We start from the raw sequence: 24,123 nt of genomic DNA, 5'->3' as shown, positions 1-24,123 counted from the left end.
TCTGTAAATAAAACTGGTTATTAAACCAAAAGTAGTTCTTGGTCATTGTGAATTGCAACAACTCCAGAATAAAATCTTTCTGTGAACTCGACATCCCATTAAAATCATCAAGATAGAACTTCACTGCTTCCATACCGTCTAAATGGTCAATATTAGTGTACAATGATGTAACGTCAGCAGTCACTAAAAAAGTATCACATTTAATGCTGATGTTATTAATATCCTGTAAAACCTGTTTTGTGTCGCGTAAATATGAGGGGGTGCCAGTGACTAGAGGTTGTAAAAAATGATCGATGTATTCACCCGCTCTAGAACCCAATGAACCGATGCCACTGATGATCGGTCTTCCCGGAGGATTAGTCATACTCTTGTGTATTTTAGGTAAAATGTAGAGTATGGGTAACTTCGGTGCAGAGGGGCATAAAAAATCTTTCTCTTTTTTGTTTATGACCTTATTATCATAACCTTTATTTAAAATAGTTTTTAATGATTTTTTATATGAATAAAGTGGGTTTTTAGACAAAAGAGAATAGGTATCATTATCACTTAAAATATTGTTAACCTCATTAATATAATCAGTTTTGGATAAGACCACGACACCTCCCCCCTTATCTGCTGGTCTGATCACCAGATCTTTATTTTCCAACAGAGTGTCCATGGCTTTCTTACAGGCTACATTGGTTCTCGCTTTCTTTACTTCCAGTGTGCCAAGGTCCTTTAAGACAGTGTCACGGAAAGCATTGATATAAGTCAATGATTGTACAGGAGGATTAAACAACGAAGCATTTCTCAAATGAGAAGGAATGCTAGTGTTCGGAGGGTCATTACGTACAATAGGATTGGTCAAAAAATACTTTTTAAGAGTTAATTTTCTGACATATTTCCTAATATCAATGTAAGTTTGAAATTTACTAAGAGATGCTGTAGGTGCATATTTTAGGCCTTTACCAAGAAGGTTGAGTTCATCTGGTGATAATTCCGTATTGCTGAGATTAAAAATACCCAATTCATTTACATCTTTCTTTTTTTGGGATTTATTGACCCTCTGGCCTCCTCTCTTTCCTCTCCGTGGGCGCTCCTTTTTTGTGCCCGTCCTGGGCCTAAAAAAGGCTGCTGTGTCTGCTTACCCTCATTATGTTGGTTACCGGAATGGGAGGGGCCAGTTTGTGGGGTCCTAGGTTGCTCATAATAAGGTCTGTAACCAGGTTTTTTGAAATTACGACCATTTTTTCTTTTATTCCTTGGGATGTAAGGTTTATAATGATGTTGGTAATAGTTATCATTATTATCGCCATTGTAATAATATGGTCTTGGATGATAATTATCCCTTTGTTGTTGCCAATTAGGGTGCCAATTATTGCTTCGTGAGCCTATATTGTAATCAGCCATAGGGTTCAGAGTATCATACCTATTTGATGTAGGTACATTAAATTCAATGCGCTGTTTTACAGGTGTCTCATAGTAATTATTATTACTTTTATTACTTTTAGGTGGATAACCTCTGTTGTTGCGGGGGAATTTGGAAGGTTTGTTGAAAGGAGTAGCAAGAGGTGTGGGTGGAACAGGTGTATTAACCTCATCCTTTTGCCACCTAAAAACATAATCCTCCTGATAATCTTTTACATCCCTAGCATACTTCTTTCGTTTTTTAACCCTTTGTTCATTTTCTAAATGTTCCATATATGTTTTTAATCGATCAGATTCTGACTTATAATCGTCTTTATCTTTATACGATATAAGCTGTTCTTTAAGTTTATTGATCTCTGTATCCAGGTAGGAAAGTTTCTTTTTCTTTCTGGATATAAGGAATTTCAATAATTCGATGCCAGAATTGTTGAAAAATTGGAACCATTCGGTTGAACTGTTAATGTCCTCATGTTCCGGAGGTACATCCCAACGCAGGGATCTCGGGACCATTTTTTCTTTGACATATCTGTCCAAGAATGATATATCCCATAACGTTCTAATTTCAGCAGAGGTAAGATTTTTTAGATGAACGAATAAACCTTTCAAATCAAATTGTTCAATGGGTGTAGAAAATACATCATCTGATATGATGGATCTCATTGATCTAATATCAAAAATATCCGCCATTATTAGACTAAATCAATAAGGTAAAGTAAATATAGGTCTAGCTGCTACAACTTAATTGGTAATAAAACAAATCAAAAAGTAAAAATAAAGTGAGCGCTAGATGGAAGAGCTGCTATGCGCCAATAAGTACCAAAAAACTTAAAAAGACATATAAAAGAGAAGGGCGCAGCGCTAAAACACAATATGATTAAACCATATACATATAAAATGGTGACAAAGTGCAAAAAACTGTGCATAAGAATGGTGATAGTCCTTTAAACATCATAAATGGTGACTGGCAAAGCGAGTGTCTTCCGGTGATCAGAGTGACTGAATCATGCACTCACCAGATGCATAATTCAAATATGCATATAGATGGTATCCCGATATCCATACGCAGTTGTCTCATAAACGGATTTGGTCATCATCCAAGCGCAGCAGTCCATCCAAAGGATCCTCTTATAAATCGTGTGTTGCCACACTAGGACACCCCTCAGCTGTCCCCTAAGAGACTCTGCAAGTTTTTGGACTCAGCAGGGTTCCAAGAAAAAAGCCAGGATGGTGTGATACCGTTTTAAAAAAGATTTATTGATCCAAAAGATAGACAAGAACTGCATAAATAGACTGACCATAAATTTGCATTAATTAGCATAAAAATCACCACCGCTCCATACGGTGGTAAATGTCTGGGATATGCTGCTCTTACCCTGACGCGTTTCGTGCCATGTGCACATATTCATAGGGAGTGTGTCAGCTAACCAGACATCTACTCCAAACCCTGTATTTATAGTATCTGGCGATCATATAAGCGCGTCCGCCATTTTGCCGGCGTCCCCGCGCATGCGCGAAGCAGACATCGCTATGATGTCCGCAACTTAGTCCAGCGCCATTTTGTTGTGGTCTGCATTACCATCAACTACGATGCCAGAGACAAACACAGCTGTGCAGTAAATATATTATCGGCAATGAGCGGCTGTTTGTCAATATATACAGGGCTGGAAACAACACACAAAGAAATATACAATGAGAACACCTAACTGAATGTTATAAACACATGTATATAGATGCACATCCACATACCATAGTTCATTAAAACATTAAGTTAATAAATAAATATGTCTCCAGTATAAATATACAATAAATGCAATTACACCAATTACAGAAATAATGCAAATAAAAGCAAGATTAAAAATACATAAAAATAAATGGTATCCATATAAACATGATTAGACATATATCCGCAATGACCAAGAACCACAACATGATATACACGTAATGTATAATTAGACAATATATATGATATATAAATATTATTAAAAATATGTTATTGAAAAATCAAAGCAGACACAAGATTGCATTGTATCTGTAGATTAACCATAAATGGAAAAATACTTAATAAAAATGTAGAGGTAATAAGCGTAATTATGTGCAATCACACAAATAACAGTATAAAATAACAAGCCCACCAAATAGTAATGTAAAAAGATGTGTAAAAAAACTGTCCATTAATAGCACATACAAATAATCAACCAAAGTCAGCTATTATCGATAAAACTGTTGATATCAAACTCAACATTATGTCCTTTGGGATAAAAAGTGTCCAATTCATAAATCCACTTTGATTCTTTTTGTGAGACTGTTCTCTTTCTATTAGTTCCCCTCCAATGAGTTGTAACAATATCTATACCAGCAAAAGTCAATAAAGTGGGGTCATTATTGTGGAATAAGCGAAAATGTTTAGACAAGGAATGTTCCTTATTCCCCCTCTTAACATTGCTGACATGCTCTCTCAAACGATCCTTTAATTTCCTCGTAGTTCTCCCGATATATTGTTTATTACACGGGCACTGTAATAAGTAGACCACAAATCTACTATTGCATGTGATGAAACCATCAATATTATAATGTCTTCCTGTAACTGCTGAATTAAAAGTGCTGGTGCTCCTTTTTCTAATTCCGTTACACCTACAGATGATACATTTGTTACATGGAAAGAATCCTTTAAGTTCCGAGAAGAAGGAAAAACTAGTGGGGGGATTAACCACGTTAGGGGCTAACTTGTCTCGCAGTGTTGGTGCCTTTCTAAATGTTATTTCAGGCTTATCAGGCAGAAAATCTGCTAAAACAGGATCGGCTTTTAATATTTTCCAGTTAGCCTTAATTATTTTGGAAACAGCCTTATGTTGAATGGAAAAGCCAGTTATAAATGGGCATACTTTCTGTTGTTTCTGCTTATTAGTCCCATATAGAATAGAGTCTCTCTCTAAATGAGTAACCTCCTTGATAGTGTTATCCAGTTTGTTCCCATCATAACCCTTTTCCAAAAAACGTTCCTTGAGGATAGAAGCTTGATGGAGAAAAGTATTTTGATCAGTGCAATTTCTCCTGATCCTCAGGAACTGACTTTTGGGTATGTTGCTCAACCACATAGGGTGGTGGCAACTGTCGAGGGGGATGTAGCTATTTCTGTCAGTAACCTTGAAAAAGGTTTCAGTGACAATCCTCCCTTCATAATTAACCAAGGTTAAATCTAAAAAATGGATGCTAGTTGTGCTATACTCAAATGTGAGCTTAATGTTAAGTGAGTTAAAATTCAAAGTGTTAAAAAAGTTCAATAACGCTTGTTCCTCACCGTTCCAAATTAAAAATATATCGTCGATATATCGTCTATAAAACAAAAGCTCTGGCCAATCTCTTCCATATATCATGTCTTCCTCCCACCTAGACATGAAGAGATTGGCCAGGCTGGGAGCAAACTTCGCTCCCATTGCAACCCCCTTAGTCTGTAAATAAAACTGGTTATTAAACCAAAAGTAGTTCTTGGTCATTGTGAATTGCAACAACTCCAGAATAAAATCTTTCTGTGAACTCGACATCCCATTAAAATCATCAAGATAGAACTTCACTGCTTCCATACCGTCTAAATGGTCAATATTAGTGTACAATGATGTAACGTCAGCAGTCACTAAAAAAGTATCACATTTAATGCTGATGTTATTAATATCCTGTAAAACCTGTTTTGTGTCGCGTAAATATGAGGGGGTGCCAGTGACTAGAGGTTGTAAAAAATGATCGATGTATTCACCCGCTCTAGAACCCAATGAACCGATGCCACTGATGATCGGTCTTCCCGGAGGATTAGTCATACTCTTGTGTATTTTAGGTAAAATGTAGAGTATGGGTAACTTCGGTGCAGAGGGGCATAAAAAATCTTTCTCTTTTTTGTTTATGACCTTATTATCATAACCTTTATTTAAAATAGTTTTTAATGATTTTTTATATGAATAAAGTGGGTTTTTAGACAAAAGAGAATAGGTATCATTATCACTTAAAATATTGTTAACCTCATTAATATAATCAGTTTTGGATAAGACCACGACACCTCCCCCCTTATCTGCTGGTCTGATCACCAGATCTTTATTTTCCAACAGAGTGTCCATGGCTTTCTTACAGGCTACATTGGTTCTCGCTTTCTTTACTTCCAGTGTGCCAAGGTCCTTTAAGACAGTGTCACGGAAAGCATTGATATAAGTCAATGATTGTACAGGAGGATTAAACAACGAAGCATTTCTCAAATGAGAAGGAATGCTAGTGTTCGGAGGGTCATTACGTACAATAGGATTGGTCAAAAAATACTTTTTAAGAGTTAATTTTCTGACATATTTCCTAATATCAATGTAAGTTTGAAATTTACTAAGAGATGCTGTAGGTGCATATTTTAGGCCTTTACCAAGAAGGTTGAGTTCATCTGGTGATAATTCCGTATTGCTGAGATTAAAAATACCCAATTCATTTACATCTTTCTTTTTTTGGGATTTATTGACCCTCTGGCCTCCTCTCTTTCCTCTCCGTGGGCGCTCCTTTTTTGTGCCCGTCCTGGGCCTAAAAAAGGCTGCTGTGTCTGCTTACCCTCATTATGTTGGTTACCGGAATGGGAGGGGCCAGTTTGTGGGGTCCTAGGTTGCTCATAATAAGGTCTGTAACCAGGTTTTTTGAAATTACGACCATTTTTTCTTTTATTCCTTGGGATGTAAGGTTTATAATGATGTTGGTAATAGTTATCATTATTATCGCCATTGTAATAATATGGTCTTGGATGATAATTATCCCTTTGTTGTTGCCAATTAGGGTGCCAATTATTGCTTCGTGAGCCTATATTGTAATCAGCCATAGGGTTCAGAGTATCATACCTATTTGATGTAGGTACATTAAATTCAATGCGCTGTTTTACAGGTGTCTCATAGTAATTATTATTACTTTTATTACTTTTAGGTGGATAACCTCTGTTGTTGCGGGGGAATTTGGAAGGTTTGTTGAAAGGAGTAGCAAGAGGTGTGGGTGGAACAGGTGTATTAACCTCATCCTTTTGCCACCTACCAGCCCCATCCCGGCCCTCGGAGAACATCGGGCAATGTGCGGCACGGATTTGGTACTGGACAGAGAACAGAGGAGGAACCTGATCCCCAGGGTGTAGAACTGTGACCACCGGACAACCCCCAACAAAGAGGGTCCCTAATACACCGCACCAACCCAAACTGGGAAGTATCCACTCCCCGCGCCCTGTGTATAGAGACCAGGAGCCCTCCTTTGCAGCCAGTTCCCTGGCCCCTACTTGTGTGTTGGCTTAGTTGCGCCCCCTTCCCCGATGGCGGACCTGCTACTCACACCTACAGTGTTCCTTCTGCCTGGAGGCACTGCTGCCCCCCTGTAAAATGCCGCCCAAGGCAAACTCCTTGTTTGCTTCGTGGCAGATACACCCATGGAGCCAAGCCCTACTCCATAGCAGCCATGATTTCCATATACTGATGACAAACAAAAAGCCTAAAAAAGCTGTATGCAGTTTGAAACAAATGGCTCTGTAATATAGAGCAGGCTTTATACAAAGTACATTTCCTCTAGTTCTTGATAAACTGTCCAAATAGTTTTTTTCTTTAAACTTTCCTTGACCGGCAGTGTGGTGCACATACTTAAAACTAACACCAGGTGCAATAAAACGTGAGCACACAAAAAGTGCACAGGGTGTACACATGCTTTTCCTCCAAAGAGAAAGAAACCTACCCCTGATACCACGACTCACAAGACCCTCACAGAGACTTGGGTACTTGTGGTCCACCCGGCTGAAACTAGGTGGACTTCATTCTTCAGGGAACCTGACAAGGTAAAGTCAACCCAAGTACTAGGTGGGGCTTCTCTGAACAGAGCTCCCAAGATTTTTGGGGCAAGTCCGAGGACCTACACCCTACTAATCAGGCATAAGTGCACATATGCTGTGCAAAAAAGTGCACAGCATATACTAAACTATCTAAATTTTTTTTCTGTTTTGATCCGCAGTGCAGCTTGCACACATTAAAAACCAACACCAGGTGCAATAAAAAAGTGAGAACAAAAAAAAGTGCACAGGGTGTGTACATGGTCCTCTCCCAAAAAGCAAGAACCATGGCCCTGATCCCCCAGAGCACAAGATTCTTGCCAGAAGCTGAGGTACTGTTGGAAGACCCAGCCAAAACCAGGTGGACCCCATTCTTCAGAGGACCTGCCGAGGTAATGTCCACCCAAGTACTAGGTGGGGCTCCCCTGAAGAGAGATCGAATGGGAGGGGGAGAACCTGACCATAAGGCCAGGTACCCCCCCTCCCCAAGACTTTCAGGGCAAGTCTGAGGACCATCACCCTACCAGTTAGGACTCAGTAAGTAAGTGCATAGATCCTGTGCAAAATAAATTGTTGGCTGAACAGCAGCTGCATCCAATCAGATACATTTTTAAGGTATTCTGACAGCCATTGGTGCTGGCTGTTAGAATACAAAAGCAAGCAGAGGATATTCATCCATCTGCACTGGTTTTTGAAGCTTCCCAGTGTAGTGAAACACACTCACAAAATTAATACCTGGTGCATAAAAAAGCGAGCACACAAAAATGTGTCCAGGGTGTACACAACGTCCTAGTTTGAAATGAAAGGACCTGCTGAAACAAGGTCAATCCAAGTAATAGGTGGGTGTACAAGTAACAGACAAATAAAACAAATTGGGTAAGTGCTTCAAAAGTGCCAGGATAAAAAATTCCTCCAGTCCTAGCCAAAAGGCCCGGTTCTAAAGGCAGGTGCACCCGGCCAGAATCAAACCGGGAGGGAAAAGGCACTCCTACCATTCCAACTAATTATATCAGGCCAGATACTAGACATCATCATCCCTGTCCTGGTTCTAGGGGGCACTACATTCTCTTTTCCAAAATCTAATAAGAACAGATACTACACTTGATCTAAGCCAAGAGGCCAAGAAACCAGGGCCAGATCTAGCCTGTCTGATGTGGAGGTGAAGTAAAAAAAAGTTCAGGGGGCAGAGGATGGGAGATCAGCAGGGCAGAGGACAGGGATCACTGCTGGCAGGGCAGAGGACAGGGGCACAGCTCTTTTTCCCATCCCTGCACTGCACACAGCCTGGGCACAAGCACCAGAGCTCTTCCTCCCCACACAATGCATAACTGAGATCAGTGTAGTTTCAGTGAAAGACGGTATGGTGTCAGGCTAGGGTAATATAGTGTCAAACTAGGGCAGTAAAGTATCAGATCAGGGTACTATATTGTCAGGTTAGGGCAGTATAGTGGCAGGTTAGGGCAGTACAGTGGCAGGTTAGGGCAGTATAGTGGCAGGTTAAGGCAGTATAGTGGCAGGTTAGAGCAGTATAGTGGCAGGTTAAGGCAGTATAGTGGCAGGTTAAGGCAGTATAGTGGCAGGTTAGGGCAGTATAGTGGCAGGTTAGGGCAGTAAGTGGCAGGTTAGGGCAGTATAGTGGCAGGTTAGGGCAGTATAGTGGCAGGTTAGGGCAGTATAGTGGCAGGTTAGAGCAGTATAGTGGCAGGTTAGGGCAGTATAGTGGCAGGTTAAGGCATTATAGTGGCAGGTTAAGGCAGTATAGTGGCAGGTTAGGGCAGTATAGTGACAGGTTAGGGCAGTATAGTGACAGGTTAGGGCAGTATAGTGGCAGGTTAGGGCAGTATGGTGGCAGGTTAGGGCAGTATAGTGGCAGGTTAGGGCAGTATAGTGGCAGGTTAGAGCAGTATAGTGGCAGGTTAGGGCAGTATAGTGACAGGTCAGGGCAGTATAGTGACAGGTCAGGGCAGTATAGTGACAGGTTAGGGCAGTATAGTGGCAGGTTAGGGCAGTATAATGGCAGGTTAAGGCATTATAGTGGCAGGTTAAGGCAGTATAGTGGCAGGTTAGGGCAGTATAGTGACAGGTTAGGGCAGTATAGTGACAGGTTAGGGCAGTATAGTGGCAGGTTAGGGCAGTATGGTGGCAGGTTAGGGCAGTATAGTGGCAGGTTAGGGCAGTATAGTGGCAGGTTAGAGCAGTATAGTGGCAGGTTAGGGCAGTATAGTGACAGGTCAGGGCAGTATAGTGACAGGTCAGGGCAGTATAGTGACAGGTTAGGGCAGTATAGTGGCAGGTTAGGGCAGTATAGTGGCAGGTTAAGGCATTATAGTGGCAGGTTAAGGCAGTATAGTGGCAGGTTAGGGCAGTATAGTGACAGGTTAGGGCAGTATAGTGACAGGTTAGGGCAGTATAGTGGCAGGTTAGGGCAGTATGGTGGCAGGTTAGGGCAGTATAGTGGCAGGTTAGGGCAGTATAGTGGCAGGTTAGAGCAGTATAGTGGCAGGTTAGGGCAGTATAGTGACAGGTCGGGGCAGTATAGTGGCAGGTCGGGGCAGTATAGTGACAGGTTAGGGCAGTATAGTGGCAGGTTAGGGCAGTATAGTGGCAGGTTAGGGCAGTATGGTGGCAGGTTAGGGCAGTATAGTGGCAGGTTAGGGCAGTATAGTGGCAGGTTAGAGCAGTATAGTGGCAGGTTAGGGTAGTATAGTGACAGGTCAGGGCAGTATAGTGGCAGGTTAGGGCAGTATAGTGGCAGGTTAGGGTAGTATAGTGGCAGGTTAGGGCAGTATAGTGGCAGATTAGGGTAGTATAGTGGCAGGTTAGGGCAGTATAGTGGCAGGTTAGGGCAGTATAGTGGCGGCAGGTTAGGGTAGTATAGTGGTAGGTTAGGGTTGGCTTTGGAGGGTGGGCACAACTAAAATCTGGGGGGCACAGCCCACCCCTGCACCCCCCTAGATCCAGCCACGCAAGAAGCTAATGGTAATGCAGATGAACAAGAGATATATTAAAGTGTATGGCCAGCTTTAGGCTATATTTGCAGTATACACCAGTGGTTCTGGACATGCATCTGGCCAAGGGGAGGTAAAACAATGATTTGCATGGCTCCACCCGCTGTCTTGAAATAATGAATAATCCACTTATTTTTGGAATATGGAGTTGAAATGGGACACACGACTACCTTATGTTTTAAAAAGGCTTTACTGCGTTAACGTTATAGCCAGGCGCGCTTTGATAAATAATCTTTTCCTTTTCTTTTCTCAATTTCTTTCTTCCTTTTTTTTTTTCATTATTTTCTTTTTTTTAAATTTCTTTCAATTTCTTTTCCACCTGCTCCCAATAGGAATAATCGATCTATAGATGAAAAACCCACTCAATCAACATGCCATACAAAAGGAAAATGGATTTCCGTCGATAGTTGGAAGATATAGTCGTAAGTTATTGATTGCATCACTGTTTTCCCCATGCAATCTCATTATCAAATTGATCAAAACCAGATCAAATTCATGAACAAAGAATCTCAGTGCTGCTGATCAATGTAACAAGACTGATCTCTTTCTGCCCTGGTCGATTGACTCAGTTTGATCAAATCTGATCTATATACAGTCTAAATCAATCGGGAGGGGGTGCTGTCCCTATTCGCTTGTTTCCCAATTCGATACTTCAGATCATACTAAATTGGAAGCTTGTATGGAAACCATTTAACAGATCCTATCAACAAGTCATTCAATCTACTTTAGACAAACATTCACTAATAAATCCTTATAAAGATATCATACACAAAGGACACAAATATATCCCACAAAGGAATTTTAAAAAAAAGTATGCCCCCTGGTTACACAAAAGTATATTCCAAAACAGATATCAGTTGTATTTGACGAATAAGTTATATATTTAATATCTCAGGGCACATACTATAATTCATATCATATGATTAGTTCAAAATTATGGGTAGCACAGTGACTAAGTGGTTAGCACTTCCACCTGGCAGTACTATGGTCGTTGGTTCGAATCCCAACCACAGCACCACGTGCCTGGAGTTCTCCCTGTGCCTGCGTGAGTTTCCTCCAGGTACTCCGGTTTCCTCCCACACTCCAAAGACATGCTGGTAGGTTAATTATCTAGTGTCTAAATTGTCCCTAGTATGTGTATGTATGAATGTGAGTTAGGGACCTTAGATTGTACGCCCCTTGAGGATTAGGGACTGATGTGAATGTACAATATATATGTAAAGCGTTGTGTGGATTGACGGCGTTATATAAGTACCTGAAATAAATAAATTAAAAATAAATAAAATTCAACAGTATTTACACCATGACAAACAGCCAGGAAGGGCCCGGGCCACAAGGTAAGAGCTGCTGTGTTTTATTGCTGTCTGTGCAGTACTGGAGCTTCAGTTAGTAACTTTGCCTAAACAAGATGGTGATATCAGTCTGCTGCAGACAGGAGGAAGCATTTCCTCAGTCTCCTCTCTGATCAGCCTACAACATCGTAACTTTGTAGCAAGTCACACAGGTGAGAGGCTAAGTCCCCGGTCACACCGCTGCGACTTTTCATGCGGTTTGACAGTTTCAAATGGCATGACAAGTCGCACCCTATTGTCTGCAATGGAATCAGTCAAATCGGTGCGAATCGATCTGCACCGATTTTGAAAGTAGTTCATGCACTACTTTTTGCAAGTCGCATCTGAAGTTGCACTGACATTCGATTTTTTGAAACGTACGACTTCAAGTGAAGTCGCACAATTTCAAAGTAGGATTCAGTGTGACCGAAGACTAAAGCAGGAGCTGATCTGTATCAGACATTTGTGAACATTGCTGCCCCTGAATAATGCTTGAACAAATAGGTCACTTTTTTTTTTTGATAGAAAGGCAGAGGAAGGCATTGCCAAGAGAAGAACTGTCATCCCTGTGACAGATAAGAAACACCTGGAAATGTAACACTGATGTGTTCCTTATCATGCACACACTTAAAAAGATTAAAAATGATAAAAAGATTTTGATGTTAAATCCACTTAAATAACCGTCTGCGGTGCCAGCACAAAGGCGGACAGTGACATAGATAATCATATAATATAACCTTTTTGTGATATAATAATACAATTAGACCCTAAAGTGTCATATAAAATCTCAGAAATCCCCCAAAAAAGTCCAAAGAAAAGTCCAGTGTTCAAATAGGTCACAGATTTCCAAACTTTTTCATCCAATAGGAAGGATTGAATCCTATTCCATCCAGTAAGAACCTCAAAAATAAAAATAAATACTCTAGTGCATTACCTTTATATAAAAGAATAATCACTCAGTGCAAAAACTCAACCACTTAAAAATGTGCCAAAAACCTTTTATAAAATCAATATATTTTTTTATATAGTGCACATATGTACTACAAATTAAACTGTGAGCACTCGGACTTCGTCTGAAGTGACGAAACGTGTTAGGGGAGTGACGTCAAGACGCACGTACGCAAACCGGAAGTGTCGCCGTGGCCATTTTGTTGGTTATCCACACATGGTTTTCTGCATTTGTTTGTTGGAACTTGTATAGGAGCCATGTCTGGAGCTGGAATTTCTAAATTTTAAATGTAAGTGGCTATTAAAATTTTCCCTATACTTTGAATATGAGTCCTGAGACCCTTCTTGTCTTTCTGAGGACCTTGGAAAAATATCTTTGAAGAGAGAATGGAAGATCTCTGATCCATAATGCTGTTAAGCTGATTATATATACACAGAGGGTAATAGTATTTAGTATTATTGGTGCTGGGTTTTTTGGTGAATGCACAGTGTTGCAGTGATCACAGAGTGCTCACAGTTTAATTTGTAGTACATATGTGCACTATATAAAAAAATATATTGATTTTATAAAAGGTTTTTGGCACATTTTTAAGTGGTTGAGTTTTTGCACTGAGTGATTATTCTTTTATATAACGGTAATGCACTAGAGCAGTGGTGGGCAACCTTTTTTTTCAACTGAGCCAAATCTCGCCAAAACCACGATTGAAATTTATTTTGAGAGCCACATTTTTAAAACTGAAAATACATCCCCCATATAGTAATTCATCCCCCATAGTAATTCATCCCCCATATAGTAATTCATCCCCCATATAGTAATTCATCCCCCATAGTAATTCATCCCCCATATAGTAATTCATCCCCCATATAGTAATTCATCCCCCATAGTAATTCATCCCCCATATAGTAATTCATCCCCCATAGTAATTCATCCCCCATATAGTAATTCATCCCCCATAGTAATTCATCCCCCATATAGTAATTCATCCCCCCTATAGTAATTCATTCCCCATATTGTGTCAATTCACTTACCTTTGCTCCGCGCGTTCCTCTCACCGTGTTCCCGCGCCGTTCCGGTCTTCAGGGCGGACTGTGAGAGGAGAGGTATTTGTCACGCTGCCCCGCCTACATCCTGACAGCCAATGTTTGCCACGCTCCGCGGGCCGGATTAAAAGGTCCGCCGGGCCGTAGTTTGCCCATTGCTCGGCTAGCTGCAGAGTCTTGACTTTGCCGCCCGAGAGGAGGGAGGGGAGCGGGCGCCCGGCACACAGAAGAGCCGCATTAGAGTGTGTAAAGAGCCGCATGTGGCTCGCGAGCCGCGGCTTGCCGACCACTGCACTAGAGTATTTCTTTTTATTTTTGAGGTTCTTACTGGATGGAACAGGATTCAATCCTTCCTATTGGATGAAAAAGTTTGGAAATCTGGGACCTATTTGAACACTGGACTTTTCTTTGGACTTTTTTTGGGACACTTTTTTGGGGATTTCTAAGATTTTATATGACACTTTAGGGTCTAATTGTATTATTATATCACAAAAAGGTTATATTATATGATTATTGCACTTTCTAGGGAGAAAGTATGACTTTTTGAGGGGTTTGAAGTGGAGGAGGTTATATATTTATAAGTGACATAGATATCTCTAGGCCAGTGCAGCTTCACCACATGTGTAGCGGTCCGGCTATTTGATTGAACACTACACTAAATACAACATCAATCTGACCAGCGGACACCGCAGAACTGACACTGATCACTGAACTATTGATCAGCACTCTAGATGTCTTAAAATCATTACAGATGTGGAATTCTTATTTGAGATGATCTGAGAGTTCTCCTTTGTTATTAGCAAACGTTTTACATGTTTAAATAAAATTATAGACCATTTCTTTGTAAGTGGGCAAACTTACAAAATCTGCAGGGGATCAAATAATTATTTTTCCAACTGTATGCCTTCTCAGATATGTGATGTGGATAGTCTGGAAAGCTGCAGGAGCAGGTTGACGTTATGCTCACCAAGGTGAGAATGAAGGTAGGGGAGCAGATTGGAATATAGCAATAATTCTCTAATACAATGAAGCTGGCTACTCAGTAGCATCCATTACATCAATTCTTTATTGGTTACATGGCGGGATACAGCAGTAACATTCTAACGCGTTTCGGCTGAAGACTTACTTGAAATGAGGCTTAGTCCAAAACGCATTAGCATGTTACTATGGTTTTCTGCTATGTAGCCAATAAAGAATTGATGTAATGGCTGTTACGGAGTATTTATTTATTTATTTCAGGTACTATAGCGCCGTCAGTTTACACAGCGCTTTACATACATATATTGTACATTCACATCAGTTCCTAACCCTCAAGGGGTATACAATCTAAGGCCCCTAACTCACATTCATACATACACACACTAGGGCTAATTTAGACAGGAGCCAATTCACATACCAGCATGTCTTTGGAGTGTTGGAGGAAACCGGAGTCCCCGGAGGAAACCCACGCAGGCACAGGGAGAACATGCGGAGTGTAGGAGGAAACCGGAGTCCCCGGAGGAAACCCACGCAGGCACAGGGAGAACATGCAAACTTCAGGCAGGAAGTGCCATGGTTGGGATTTGAACCAACAACCCTAGTACTGCCAGGCGGAAGTGCTAACCATTTAGCCACTGTGCTGCCCCACAGCCAGCTTCATTTATATTAGAGGATTTTTGCTACATCTCAAAGGCATTTGGGCCAAAGCACCGGTTCTCAGTCTCCCAAGTAATTTGTGGTACAGCATGTTTTCTTTGTTGGGCTGGTTAGAATGGCTTTCTTATGATGTGGAGGGGGGAAAACAATGGGGCATTTTTTTTTTTTTTAGTCCAGGTCCACTTTAAATCAAACAAGTAATAAATACCTGAATTTGACCTGTACAAACAGCACTAAGACTGGGAGAGGGAGAGGCAGCCCTTGGGGGCCAATCAGGCTTCCAACATTTACATTTCATGACACAGGGAGAGAACAGAAAGATTAACCCAACATCCTCCTGCTGCTCTTTCACAGCCCATTCACCAGGGGGCAGGGATGTCACCAAATTAGCTGCCCTGTGTGGCAGAGCTGTTAAAATCTAAGAACTGGATGGACAGACTTACAAATCCTTTGGCAGGTAAAACAGCTCTCATAGAGTATATGTATTTCATCTGTGTATTTCTCATATTCTGCTTCGAGCAGAGTAATAAAATTATTTTGTACATAAAAATTCTTACACCATCCTATTTCTTTTTGCTTTTTTAGGTTCAGGAAAGATCCTCTTTTCCTACTAGAAAATAACTATAGCAACATGGACTTCTGTGTCTGTGATGGACATTTCCTAGGCAACTGCAGAACACCGCGCGTTCACCTTCCCGAGTAGCTACAAGCTACATTTAAACATTTGCCACTAGACACAAAAGATACTTCAAGAATCCCTAGGACATGCGGATTAATTGGATAACATGAACACGTGAAAAGCTGAATTGTTTACACTAGTAAATGGACTTTTTAGCTCCGAGCCTTTTCACACTTTGAGCAGCTCGAGCAACTCATTTCAGCGTGTAAAAAAAGCACTTAAAGCAAATGGCAAGATTTGCAGGGTTTTTTTCCCCCAACAATGTTCTTAAAGCCCAATCTCATACAAGTATAAAAACATTCTTTATTCCAAAGTATACATTAAGAATATCTAATCCTAGAAACAAAATATACAGCAGCTTACCAGTCCTTAGTGTAATGGTGACAGGTTCAACTGATAATGGCAGCGGTAAACCATACACGAGAAAGGGACACCCAGGAACAGTCAAAGCAGGTTCGCCTGCACTTTTATAAAGCAAGGTAACACAGTCTCGGTTTTGTGTAGCATGTCCATATGTCACGGGCAGGTGTCAGGCTCAGAGATCAGTAGCTATAGCAGCAGGAAAGCTCCCACCAACCAGCAGGATGGTATACAAGCAGGTCACCCTGGTAGATGACGTGGGCTCACCTGAGGTGCAGGTTCTAAGCACTAACCGGTATTCATCAGAGCTCCTGATGGTGGAGATGGGTTTTGCTGTGTGTTAGTACCAGGCCATGGTCCTCAGGATTGCCCCACCAGGAGGTGAGCAAGCCAGGGTCCAGAAGAAGATGCAGCAGGTAGGGATCAAACAGAAGCATGGTCAGTAAACAAGCCGAAGGTCAGTAACAAGTGGTTGCAGGTTGGGATTGGGCAGAAGCATAGTCGAGCAACAAGCCAAAGGTTCGCAAAACTGGTTGCAGGTTGGGATCGGCCAGAAGCATAGTCAAAGAACAAGCCAAAGGTTGGCAACAAGTGGTTGTAGGTTGGGATCGGGCAGAAGCATAGTCGAGGAACAAGCCAAAGGTTGGCAAAACTGGTTGCAGGTTGGGATCGGTCAGAAGCATAGTCAAGGAACAAGCCAAAGATTGGCAACAAGTGGTTGTAGGTTGGGATCGGGGAAAAGCATAGTCAAGGAACAAGCCAAAGGTTGGCAACAAGTGGTTGCAGGTTGGGATCGGGCAGAACCATAGTCGAGGAGCAAGCCAAAGGTCGGCAACAAGTGGTTGCAGGTTGGGATCGGGAAGAAGCATAGTCAAGGAACAAGCCAAAGGTCGGCAACAAGTGGTTGCAGGTTGGGATCAGGCAGAAGCATAGTCAAGGAACAAGCCAAAGGTCGGCAATGAGTCGTAACAAAAGTATGGATGGCAGCAGGAGAGACAAGAGCGAGATAATGGCTGGAGAAGGCACAATAGTCTGGCAAACAGGAAATGCAAAGACATGACTTAACCACCTCAATATTGGGCACTTTTTCTCTCTTCCTGCCCAGGCCAATTTTCAGCTTTCAGCGCTCTCGCACTTTGAATGACAATTGCGTGGTCATGCAACACTATACCCAAACTAAATTTTTAGCATTTTGTGCACACAACTAGAGCTTTTGGTGGCATTTAATCACTACTGGGTTTTTTATTTTTTGCTACATTAACAAAAAACAACCAAGATTTTGGAAAAAAAACATGTTTTTCTTTGTTTCTGTTATAAAATTTTGCAAATAAATAATTGTTCTTCATAAATTTAGGCCAAAATGTATTCCTCTACATTTATTTGGTGAAAATAATCCAAATCAATATTTATTATTTAGGCTGTAGGAAAGTTGTAGTCCACAAACTATGGTATATATATAAAAATCAATGAATCCTGAAGTACTGACGGCCAATCTAATTTCTTGAGGCCCAAAAATGTCAGGACAGTACAGATATTCACGAAATGACCCCTTTTTGCAAAGTAGACAGCCAGAGGTATTTAATAAGAGACATGGCAAGATTTTGAAGTTGTAATTGTTTGCCATAATATTTTGGAAAATTAAGAAATTTATTTTACATACTGTCACCAGTGCAGTATAGCGTCACCATATAACTGGTGTGGCAGTGACAGTGGAAACTGACTGGTCGTAGCACAAAAAAATATATAATAATAATAATGTTTTTTCAATTTTTGAAAATTCTTTAATTTTTTTTTATTTTTGATTATATTTTTTTTTTACAATTTTTCATAACACACCGTGACCATTGTACTACTCTGGGGAAGTGATCAGTATTTTTGACATATATATATACCCACATTATGATTGCTTATAGCAAAGAATTTCTTTGCTATAAGCAAGCATTTAACTGAAAGAAATCGATTCCTTCAGGTATTTTTGTTGTGATTAGCTGTGATTGGCTACAGCTAATCACATGACACAGATGGGCTCTTGATTGGCCCAGTCTGTACATGTGATCACTGTGACCAAACACAGTTACTGACACAATTGTATACAATAGATGTCATGAAAGGAAGCAATCCATTGTTTACAATTGTCATGTGACCTGCTGTGATTGGTCACAGCAGTCACATGGTACTGGCAATGGGCTGGTACACAGATCTGTCATCGGCTGTGTCTGAGGTACACAGCTGGTGACAAATCTTGCCAGTGCGTGGCCCCGTGGACATGCACGAGGCTCGATCCGGGAGGACGTCATACGTTGCCCACCCGGATCGACAAGAGTCCTGCTTGGCCGTCATTCTGCTATTGGCTGGGTGGGAACAGGTTAAATCAGGAAGTTCATGGGGGAAGCAAGATGTTCAAGGTTCAGCAGACAACATGGCACAAGGCAGGTTTGTCCAATGGATCAGGCAGAGTCCTGTCCAGCATCACAGGTAGCTCAGTTAGAAGAGTTACTGCCACATACAGCAGGGTTCAAGTCCAGGTCCTGACACCATAACATAAAACAAACTTCTGCTCTACCAAGCCACTAACTAAACTGAGGTCAGTTCCTGACTAATGGTGCTCCATAATGAGATCCTTAAACACAAACAGGCAGTACTTGTACCATTTTAGTGTTCTGTCAGCACTCAGCCTTTTCACCCAGCAGAAGGCTCCCACAGCACAAGACAGGCCAGAGCATCAGTCAGCTCACTAATATAAGAGAGAGAACCCTGAGCATCAGTTACCTCACATACAAAGAAGAGAGAGACAGCCCTCAGCATATATGAATAATCTGAAGGGAAAAACACACATAGGAAACATAGCTCCATGGGGACCACCCATCCTCCTGTAGCCAGGTGTCGGCTATATCATCATACCATTCAGGGACATTTACAGATGAGACTGATTGTGATTAATCGTTTCCCCCCTAGTGCCCAGTACTGGGATTGCTACATCACTTCCTATTAGCAGAGTGGGTCCAGTTCTTCTGACAGCAGAGGATCCTGGGACCTCCTATAGCCAATATATCCTGTATTTCTGAGTGCTGAACTACCAGAACTACTAGAGATCTTGGCAACGACAAAGGAGGACTGCTGTTCTCCTCTAGAGACAGATTACTGGCTACTACTGCAGGACTCTGCATACCAGTTCAGCACAGCAGTGATGCCGATTTCCACTCCGGGATCTTCTCTGCAAGAGACTGTCACTATTCAGTTTTCAGGCAGTCATGTCTGCTGGTTGCGTTGGCAGGCTGTCCGGCAGCAACTCTGCACTTCTCTGTGAACAGTCAAGAGCCCGTGCAATAACCCTGTTCCTAGGAGGCCGTGCTATCCATGTGATTGGTGAGAAGGCAAATACCCAAACTCTTTCTGACAATACTCTAGAGACACGGTATGCAGACACCTTTACACCTCAGCATCAAGAGATCTTTGCTTTGAGCATTGACCACAGCCTGTTATAGTCATTGAATTACCAATATTCACAACTGTATATGGGCCCCACCATTGCTAGCAGAACACAATGGCTACTATCACATCAGGAACGTTAAACATTTCAGGGCTCAGGTTGCCATTTCTAGTTAAAGGGACCTCTTCACACTGTTGTTCAAATTAGGGTGCCTATACCCATTTATGCCAGAGTATATATATATATATATATATATATATATATATACAGTCCATAAATATTGGGACATCGACACAATTCTAACATTTTTGGCTCTATACACCACCACAATGGATTTGAAATGAAACGAACAAGACGTGCTTTAACTGCAGACTGTCGGCTTTAATTTGAGGGTATTTACATCCAAATCAGGTGAACGGTGTAGGAATTACAACAGTTTGCATATGTGCCTCCCACTTATTAAGGGACCAAAAGTAATGGGACAGAATAATAATCATAAATCAAACTTTCACTTTGTATTACTTGGTTGCAAATCCTTTGCAGTCAATTACAGCCTGAAGTCTGGAATGCATAGACATCACCAGACGCTGGGTTTCATCCCTGGTGATGTTCTGCCAGGCCTCTACTGCAACTGTCTTCAGTTCCTGCTTGTTCTTGGGGCATTTTCCCTTCAGTTTTGTCTTCAACAAGTGAAATGCATGCTCAATCAGATTCAGGTCAGGTGATTGACTTGGCCATTGCATAACATTCCACTTCTTTCCCTTAAAAAACTCTTTGGTTGCTTTTGCAGTATGCTTTGGGTCATTGTCCATCTGCACTGTGAAGCGGCGTCCAATGAGTTGTGAAGCATTTGGCTTAATATGAGCAGATAATATTGCCCGAAACACTTCAGAATTCATCCTGCTGCTTTTGTCAGCAGTCACATCATCAATAAATACAAGAGAAGCAGTTCCATTGGCAGCCATACATGCCCACGCCATGACACTACCACCACCATGCTTCACTGATGAGGTGGTATGCTTAGGATCATGAGCAGTTCCTTTCCTTCTCCATACTCTTCTCTTCCCATCACTCTGGTACAAGTTGATCTCGGTCTCATCTGTCCATAGCATGTTGTTCCAGAACTGTGAAGGCTTTTTTAGATGTCATTTGGCAAACTCTAATCTGGCCTCCCTGTTTTCGAGGCTCACCAATGGTTTACATCTTGTGGTGAACCCTCTGTATTCACTCTGGTGAAGTCTTCTCTTTATTGTTGACTTTGACACACATACACCTACCTCCTGGAGAGTGTTCTTGATCTGGCCAACTGTTGTGAAGGGTGTTTTCTTCACCAGGGAAAGAATTCTTTGGTCATCCACCACAGTTGTTTTCCGTGGTCTTCCGGGTCTTTTGGTGTTGCTGAGCTCACCGGTGCGTTCCTTCTTTTTAAGAATGTTCCAAACAGTTGTTTTGGCCATGCCTAATGTTTTTGCTATCTCTCTGATGGGTTTGTTTTGTTTTTTCAGCCTAATGGTGGCTTGCTTCACTGATAGTGACAGCTCTTTGGATCTCATCTTGAGAGTTGAGAGCAACAGATTCCAAATGCAAATAGCAAACTTGAAATGAACTCTGGACCTTTTATCTACTCATTGTAATTGGGATAATGAGGGAATAACACACACCTGGCCATGGAAGAGCTGAGAAGCCAATTGTCCCATTACTTTTGGTCCCTTAACAAGTAGGAGGCACATATGCAAACTGTTGTAATTCCTATACCATTCACCTGATTTGTATGTAAATACCCTCAAATTAAAGCTGACAGTCTGCAGTTAAAGCACATCTTGTTTGTTTCATTTCAAATCTATTGTGGTGGTGTATAGAGCCAAAAATGTTAGAATTGTGTCAATGTCCCAATATTTATGGACCTGACTGTATATATATACATACAGTTGTGTTCAAAATAATAGCAGTCAGACATCACTAACCTGATCAATCACTGTTTTTGGTAGAAATGATATTTCTACATGGCAAATAATTTACTAGCAGGTGTAGTAGAGTAATAGAAATCCAACAGACCCAACAGTCATGACATGCATGCTGCTGATTCTGTGTAATTGAATCACTAATTGAAAGGGGCATGTTCAAAATAATAGCAGTGTGGAGTTCTATTAGTGAGGTCATTCATTCTTTGAAAAACAGGTGGCAATTATTGCCCTTATTTAAGGAAGGAAGGCAGCAAATGTTGTACATGCTGGTTACAGTGCATTTCTCTCTGAAATTCTGAGGAAAATGGGTTGTTCCAGACATTGTTCAGAAGAACAGCGTACCTTGATTAAAAAGTTGATTGGAGAGGGGAAAAAATATAAAGAAGTGCAGAAAATGATAGGCAGCTCAGCTAAAAGGATCGCAAATGCTTTAAAAAGGCAACCAAAACCTGAAAGACGTGGAAGAAAGCAAAAAACTACCATTCGAATGGATAGAAGAATAGCCAAAATGGCAAGGACTCAGCCAACAATCAGCTCCAGGAAGATCAAAGAAGGTGTAAAGTTCCCTGTGAGTACTGTTACAATTAGAAGACGCCTATGTGAGGCCAAGCTATCTGCAAGAAGCCCCCGCAAAGTCCCACTGTTGAAAAAAAGACGTGCTGAAGAGGTTACAATTTGCCAAAGAGCACATTGACTGGCCTAAAGAGAAACGGCGCAACATTTTGTGGACTGATGAAAGTAAGATTGTTCTTTTTGGGTCTAGGGGCCGGAGACAGTTTGTCAGACGACCCCCAAACACTGAATTCAAGCCACAGTACATTGTGAAGACAGTGAAGCATGGTGGTGCAAGCATCATGATATGGGGATGTTTCTCATACTACGGTGTTGGGCCTATTTATCGCATACCGGGGATCATGGATCAGTTTGAATACATCAGAATACTTGAAGAGGTCATGCTGCCTTATGCTGAAGAGGAAATGCCCTTGAAATGGGTGTTCCAACAAGACAACGACCCCAAACACACCAGTAAACGTGCAACATCTTGGTTCCAGACCAACAAGATTGACGTTATGGAGTGGCCAGCCCAATCCCCGGATCTTAATCCAATAGAAAACTTGTGGGGTGACATCAAAAATGCAGTTTCTGAGGCAAAACCAAGAAATAGAGAAGAACTGTGGAATGTCGTCCAATCATCCTGGGCTGAAATACCTGTTCACAGGGGCCAGAAGTTGGGTGACTCCATGCAACACAGATGTACAGCAGTTCTCAGAAACAGTGCGACTACAACCAAATATTCATTAAGTGATTCAAAGGAAAGCAAAATCTTCAAACATTTTTCAGTTTATATAGTGAATTTTTGAGTTTGTAAAGAATACAAACACTGCTATTTTTTGAACAGTCTAATATTCACTTTTCTTTAATTTTTTTTAGAGAAACAACACAAATTTGATCTATTTTTCTTCATGTTTTGATTTGGAATAGAATGTGTCGTGTTCCCAATGCATTTGTGTGTATGGAAATAAAAGCTATTAGAAGGATTTTGAGCTTTATTCACTTTTTTCAACACACTGCTATTATTTTGAACACAACTGTAATATATATATATATACACACACACACACACATATTATTGTTTGTATTCCCTATTGTGACGCCGGTGGCCCAGAGGGAGCAGGTGTTGCAGTTACATGGTTGCAATGTACCATTTATGACCATATAATCTGTTAACCATTACTATTTGGTTATTTCCATTTTATCAGTGTTTTGCTTTTCTGTGTTTACGGAGGATGTATCTCCTAAACCTTCATTCTGTGATCTCTTTTGAACGAGTCTAATATAGAGGTGTTACTAAAGAATTGTGTCTCTTGCAGTATTATTTCATACTGTTGAAATATGTCCGAACCCAGAGTGTCAGAGGTATCGTGAGGCTTGCAAAGGTCAAGGCAACCACTGGGGACAAGCATTATCAAGCGGCCCCTGCGGGGGTAGCGCTACACTCTTTTTCTTGAACGTCATAGATTTTAATTATTATCATTTCTAAGTCTTCTTCCTATTGCTTGATACAGACATTGTGTCATAAAATATGTAATAACATTCATAAGTAATAACACCAGGAATTGTTGATCAAGGAAATGTTCAATTGCCTTACGGCAGAGGTCTCCAACTACAACCCACTGTAAGATTCTGTCTGACAGCTAGGTTCCTCAGGTCAGCCTATGGTCTCCATCTCTCCCAAACATCTGCAACACCTCCTCGCGTTCCAGCTAAACGATTTTCAAAGATGAATTTGCACACAATTTTGTGTGTCACATAGGGCCAGCTTGTTCACTTGAACTGCCATACATGTGTTTGTCACCCAAAACGAAGCTCTGGCTCCTTTTTGGGCCACAAGCTTGATGCGATTTTTAAAGGAGCCTATTGCCACGCGACCATTTGGGGTGCCAATAAAGGATAATGACACACAAACGCGTGCAGCGCATTGCACTGCAATTGCCACACAATTTT

General features: G+C 41.2%; 1 protein-coding gene and 1 pseudogene across 1 annotated transcript in view; both read right to left on the bottom strand.

Moving 5' to 3' along the window:
- The window catches only part of LOC149470197 (uncharacterized), a 693,606-nt gene that overhangs the window by 563,310 nt on the left and 106,173 nt on the right, over positions 1-24,123 (bottom strand).
- LOC149470199 (U2 spliceosomal RNA) lies at positions 8,125-8,353 on the bottom strand (annotated as a pseudogene).

Source organism: Staurois parvus, unplaced genomic scaffold, assembly GCF_062004578.1.
Source record: "Staurois parvus isolate SC_StPar_1 unplaced genomic scaffold, SC_StPar_1.0 ptg000051l, whole genome shotgun sequence".
In the NCBI taxonomy this organism is placed as follows: Eukaryota; Metazoa; Chordata; class Amphibia; order Anura; family Ranidae; genus Staurois; species Staurois parvus.
The sequence above is the reverse complement of the archived record's forward strand: the minus strand, read 5'-3'. Positions and strand labels throughout refer to the sequence as shown.